This window comes from Zootoca vivipara, chromosome 9 (genome assembly GCF_963506605.1).
Source record: "Zootoca vivipara chromosome 9, rZooViv1.1, whole genome shotgun sequence".
NCBI lineage: Eukaryota > Metazoa > Chordata > Lepidosauria > Squamata > Lacertidae > Zootoca > Zootoca vivipara.
Genome location: NC_083284.1, coordinates 67,097,749 through 67,103,748, shown reverse-complemented (window position 1 = coordinate 67,103,748; position 6,000 = coordinate 67,097,749). Strand labels below are relative to the sequence as shown.

The 6,000-nt window shown below is 48.3% G+C and overlaps 1 protein-coding gene across 1 annotated transcript in view; it reads left to right on the top strand.

Annotated features, from left to right (window-relative positions):
* Nucleotides 1-666: 666 nt before the first annotated feature.
* Nucleotides 667-6,000, top strand: part of STIM2 (stromal interaction molecule 2) — a 72,244-nt gene continuing 66,910 nt past the window's right edge. The window contains exon 1 of the mRNA XM_035112120.2: nt 667-743. The gene's annotated coding sequence lies outside the window, so the exon portion shown is untranslated. The remainder of the gene's footprint in view (nt 744-6,000) is intronic.

Sequence of the window (6,000 nt, the reverse complement as noted above, 5' to 3'; positions counted from 1 at the left end):
CGTGGCAGGAGTCAATAAGACAGCGCTGCTACTGAGCATGCGCACCCCCACGTGGCATATTCCCATTCAAAGGGATGCCCCTGAGCGTGCTCACCCCCCCCCCGTCAAAACAACAACGCCATCTCTTTCCCAGCTCCCCTGCACCCCGCTCCTTTCCCTTGCGAGAGAGAGAGAGAGAGACCCATCAAGGCGCGGGCGGGCAAGCCGTAAGGGCAGGCGCGGCTTCGCACGCCGCTACTGCGCACGTCCCACCGCCTGCGTGGCGGCGCGCATGCGGAGTAGCGGCCTCGGCGGCGCGAGCGGGGAGCAACCGCCGCATCGGCTGCTTTCGTCAGCGGAGCGTGAGGCCCCCCCGTGGGGGGCGGGGCTTCGGCAGCGGCGCGGGAGGCATCCTCCTCGCGAGCTGAGGCGACGACGAAGGAGCCCGTCGCCTGAGCCTAGCCGAGCCGCCGCGCCGATGAGCCGACGCCGCTGCTGCCCCGCCGCCGTGAGGAGAGCCGCGCGGCCGGGAGGGATCCTGCTCCTGCTCCTGCTGCTGCCGCTGTTGCCGAAGGCGGATGCCGCCGCCGCCGCCCGCGCTGCTGCTTCGCCTTCGCCCGCCGCCTCCTCGCCGGCCCCAGGGCGCTGCGAGGCGGAGGCGGCGGCGGACGTGGCCGGCGGCGGCGGCAGCAGAAGGGGAAGCGGTGGCGGAGCGGGTGGAGCGGCTTCTGCGGCTGCCTCCGACAGCCCGGCCCTGGGGACAGGTGAGAAGCAGCAGTTTATGGGCGAGGGAAGTTGGAGCATCTCCGCCGCCGCCGCCGCCGCCGCTGCCGGAGGAGGAAACGGGGGAGCCGCGGGCGGAGGCGGAGGCGGAGGCTCCCTCAGCGCTGAGGGAGGGAAAAGGAACGGGAATCTTCGTTGCGGTTGCTCAAAGGCTCACAGGAACGACTCCCGCCGGGTACGCGTTGACGTCACGTGTAGAACGGCAGACGCGTGTCTCGCTCATTTCGCCCGCGCGATCTCGCTGAGTTGGCCCTGAGTTGGCGGCGCGGGGGCGGGGATGCGGATCTTCGGCACCGGCTTCTTCTGCTCGTGAGGGAGCCAAAAGGAGTATATGACCATTAAATGCAGGGCACGAAACGGATCCCTCGGGTCTCGCCTCTTGCTCCGGAAAGGGGGGGGGTGTCGGGGTCACGTGTGGAGCGGGGGACGCGTGTTTCGCGACAGCGAGCTCTTGTTGGGGTGTGAGGCATGTAAGTGGTCCTCAGTTGGGGAGGGAGAAGCCAAGGTAGGGGGAGCTGCTGGTATCTCCAAGGATGGAGCTTTTTTTTGGGGGGGGGGAATCTTGAGGGTGGTGGGGATCAGGGAAAGGGAAGAAAGTTGCCTAAAACCAGCCTTTCTCAAACTTGGGTCCTCAGATGTTCTTTGTTTATTGTTGATTCATTGAATTTATATACCACCCTATACCCGGGGATCTCAGGGATGTTTACAGAAAAGATCACAATACTGTATATAAAATCAAAACAAAAACAATAATCCAACAACACCCCCCCCAGCTGCCAGGATAGGAGTTGTAGTCCCACAACATCCGAGGACCCAAGTTTAGTCTAGATGGCCTCAGGTAACACTCGGGGTTCTGGCTTGTGGTGAGGTGTGTGCAGGATGAAAACTGGAAAGGCTTTTAGTGCTAGTTATCGCTGGACTTGGGACGCGGGTGTTGCTGTGCTCTAAACCACAGAGCCTCTTGGGCTTGCCGAATCCCCACGATGGTGTGAGGGGTGAATTCCTGTTGCTCGGTCCCAGCTCCTGCTCACCTAGCAGTTTGAAAGCACATCAAAGTGCAAGTAGATAAATAGGTACCACTCCGGCAGGAAGGTTAACGCGTTTCTGTGCGCTGCTCTGGTTTGCCATGCTTAGTCATGCTGGCCACATGACAAACGCCGGCTCCCTTGGCCTATAGAGCGAGATGAGCACCAGAACCCCAGAGTCGTCAGCGACTGCACCTAACGGTCAGGGGTACCTTTACCTTATCACTGAACTTAGGATATGACGTACCTATGGATGTGTAGGTGGGAGAAGTAGTGGCGTTTTACCCTAAGTGCTGCATAATAGGGAACACTTGACAGAGTTTGGTCATTGGTAGTTCCCCCCCCAATTATTTTACTAATTTTCCAAATTATTACAAAATCAACCAAATTACTTCAATTTAATACATTTTCATAAGATCAGAGACATTTTTTCCTCCTTACAAATAGTGCCTGTGTTACATCTTATATAAATATAAAATCCATTTCACATGTGTAGTCCTTCATATACATTGTTGTTTCAGTCCCGGTGTGCTGGGATAATTAATTACTGTCCTCCATTCTTCAGTTCTTTGCAGGTTTGGTTATTATTATTATTATTGTTAATTATATTTATACACCATTTTTTTCTCCTAAGGAGCTTGAGGCTGTGTGCATGGTTCTCCTCCCCCCCAGTTCATCCTCATAACAACCCTGTGAGGTAGGGATGGCTACTGGCCCAAGATCATCCAGTGCTCTTCATGGTTGAGTGGGGATTCGAACTCTGGTCTCCCAAGTCATAGTTCAATGCTCTAACTGTTAAACCACACTGTTTATGAAGCCTTCTGAACACCCTTGCTGTATCTACACTGAAATGTAGCCGGTGTTATACCCTTTCAATTAATGTCTTTGAGTGGAGCATTAATGAAGAGCAGCTTAGGATTTCAGTTTCAGTTTCAAAGCCCTCCTTGGGCCAACTCCTCATTTATCTTACCCATTTACAATGTGGTTTTTTTTTTACATGTCTTAAATGGCTTGTAAAGGCTGTCAATGCAGTTCTCTTGGCTTTGTCATTGCTCATCCAGTTATTCCTGCAGAAGAACCAGATGTGTCGGCAGGCAACTGTGGTCCTCTCTCTTTTTCTCTCTGTGTTTGAATTACTAGTCAAAAGGAGCAGAAGCAGCAATGCGGAACTGAGGCAAGTGCATGAAGCTTTCCCGGCAATCCCAGACTTCTAACTCGACATTAACCCACAAGGAAGTTACTATAAAAGTGCTCCAGAGGCTTTAAAAAAAATCTTCGTAGGAGGGTGCTGTTTAATATTTGTCATCCTATTGTCTGCATGTTTTATAGTTGTGTGTAACCGGAATATAGCAACTGTTCTAACCATTTTTCTTGCGTCTGGGTCTTGCGCTGTGCAGAGGGCAAAACACGCTGTTTGCACGATAGTGGAATCTGAAGCAGAGTGAAGGAAGTTGGGAGTGAAATAAACAGTCCTATGAAGTGTTGATAATATATTATCAGCAGGAAGACTTGCTCAGAGGCGGCTGAATTAATTCCCAGGAAATAAACTCGCCATCATACTGTTGAAAATGAGAAGATGGAATGTAGATTGTTCTGGAGGAAGTTTCATGGATGTGATAGATGGAACTGAAACTTTGACATTGTCCTGTGACCCTGTACTTTGACATCTTCAAAAGTGTGTTCAGTGAGCACCTTAGCAGTGAATCACTTTCCTGGGGGGAAAAGTAACCATTTTGGAAATGAATTGACCATATTGCAGACACTATTTAAAAGCAAATTTAAAAACAACAAAACATGAAAGTGTTTTCAGAGGGATGCAGCTTCTGTGAATGATGGCAAAAAAGACAAGTGTGCTTCTGTGGGAAAGAAGCATCCGTGGGGGGGGGGGGAGCATATATCAGGTCATTTGAAGTGTGGGTTATTACAGACTTTGCGGAATTTTCTTTATTTGTTACATTTGTGCCCTATCTTTCTGTTAGCGTGCCCAGAATGGTATGTGGATGGTAGTATCAAGTTTTCCAAACAATGTTGCGAGGTATGTTAGTTAGGCCAGTGTTTCTCAACCTTTTTTGGGCCAAGGCACACTTGTTCCATGAAAAAAATCACAAGGCACACCACCATTAAAAAAGTTAAAAAAATTAACTCTGTGCCGCCCTATATTGACTATATAATTATGACTGTAAGAAACACTTGCCAATTGCTGTGTTGGTTGCAATCTCCTGTAATAAGGCTTCACAAGCCGCTGATTTCTCTGCTAGCACAATCCTTTGCTCAGCAAGTTTCAGGTTGAGCTCATCCAGCCAGCTTCTTTAAGTTTGTCTAAAACCACCCTCCTGTGGTGGTGGCTGTTGAGAGCTGCGCTCGCCCCGCGTCGTGACCCGGCTGGCTTCCTTTCCGGCGGGTCAGTGTTACTTATTGGCGGCCGCCAGGCACGTGACAATGCAAATCGCCCTTCTCGTCGCCCGCACGTCGCGGCACACCAGCCAGCGTCTCGCGGCACACGGTTGAGAAACGCTGAGTTAGGCTGAGAGCTGGTGACTTGCCTGTGGGCTGTCAGTGAGGGCTTTTTTTTTTAATAAATATGTATTTGAACTCAAGTCCTGTTCTAATGGCTGCTTCAGCACATTGTAGAATGCTGCAGGGAACTCTCTTGTCCTCGTGGATATTCTTAAGGTCCAAAACTTGCTTGGCTTTGCTACTTTAACTGGGAGAAGTAATATACACAGCCAGGAATCAGGAACAGCTGAAGAGCCAGTGAAAATGTGTCCTGTATTTGTGGGTTCCTGACTCAGGGTAGTTTTAGCAATTTCTCCCAGCCAGAGTGGTGATGCTGGGAGGTACCAAGTATGGCTAGGTACCAAGTATGGCTGCTGCTTGGGGGGGGGGGCGGCGGCAGTGGGCATGAATGGGGGATTGTGGAGCATTCTGCAGTAGTAAATGATGGAATAATGTTGGGGATTTGACTAGTGTTTTCAGATAACTGAATTGAGTGTGTGATTCTATTTTATCCTGTTAGCATGGGAGTGGCCCTGTTTTCTATTTTAAATACTTTGGCTTGGATCCATGTTCATGGAACAGGGCTTTCCTGCCCCCTTTTCCTCTGCAGCCCCCTGAAACCTTGCTCCTGTGAATTGGTTGGCCTATGGGATATTGAGGGGAGTGGTGGCAATTTAGGACCTAAACCATAATTTATACTGTAATAAATCTGAAAAGTGTGCTGAAAAGCACACTAAATTTTTTCTGGATAAATAGCTTAAGGGTCTGTGGTATTTCCAGAATAGCATGACTTTAAATGAGGTTTCTCTGTTCTGTTTTTTAGTATCAGAGACATAGTGTGCAGTGAATCCTTTACCCTTGCTTTCTCCCTCTCTTTTGTATAAAAACAGTTTCTCAGCTCTATTTTTCTTCTTTGGTCTAAAAGAAGTTTTGGCAAATGGGCACTCCCCTGGTATGTATACTGTGATCTTTTAGGTGCCAAGTGAAGACCAGTTCCTGTTCTCCCAGACCTTTTATTTACAATCTTGTGTATTGTTTTAGTTCTTGCACCAAGTTTCCTGTTGATGTTTTTTTGTTTTTTGTTTTTGCTGGTTTCAAGTATTGTTGCTGCTGGGGTTTATGCTGATTTTAGTCACGTTTTGCAGAGTTTTACTTTTTTGTGTTTTTTTGTGTTGGGAATTGTATTTTGTATATTGTTTATGTAAGCTGCCCAGAGAACTTTGCTGATCAGTGGTTTATAAGTTAATAATAATTACATTTATAAACCACTGATCAGCAAAGTTCTCTAGGCATCTCACATAAACAATATACAACATACAATTCACTTTGACTTACAGTGTATCAACATCTCGGGATTTGAGGGATTCTTACCTGTATTCCAAGTTCTCAGCATATTTCCTGTCTACTGTGGGTATGTTTTTCCCTTATCAGTTTCTTCTAGTTAATCTTTCTTTTTCTGAAGCCTTCCTGTAGATTGATACTGTATCTATTGCTCTATGCTGCTTTTATCTCAACTTTCTAAATAGTGATTCTGAAGTACAGCTGCATGTTTACACTGATAAATGAGAACAATCCTACTTGACAAATGATGATATGTTGCATATAATCTAAGTTTGGGATAGGTTGTGGTAAATTGCCATGGTTCGATATGGAGTGCCTAATATAGATGTAGGACTTCACGTGGGTTCATGTGAGGAGCCTTTCAGCTTTGAGGCTG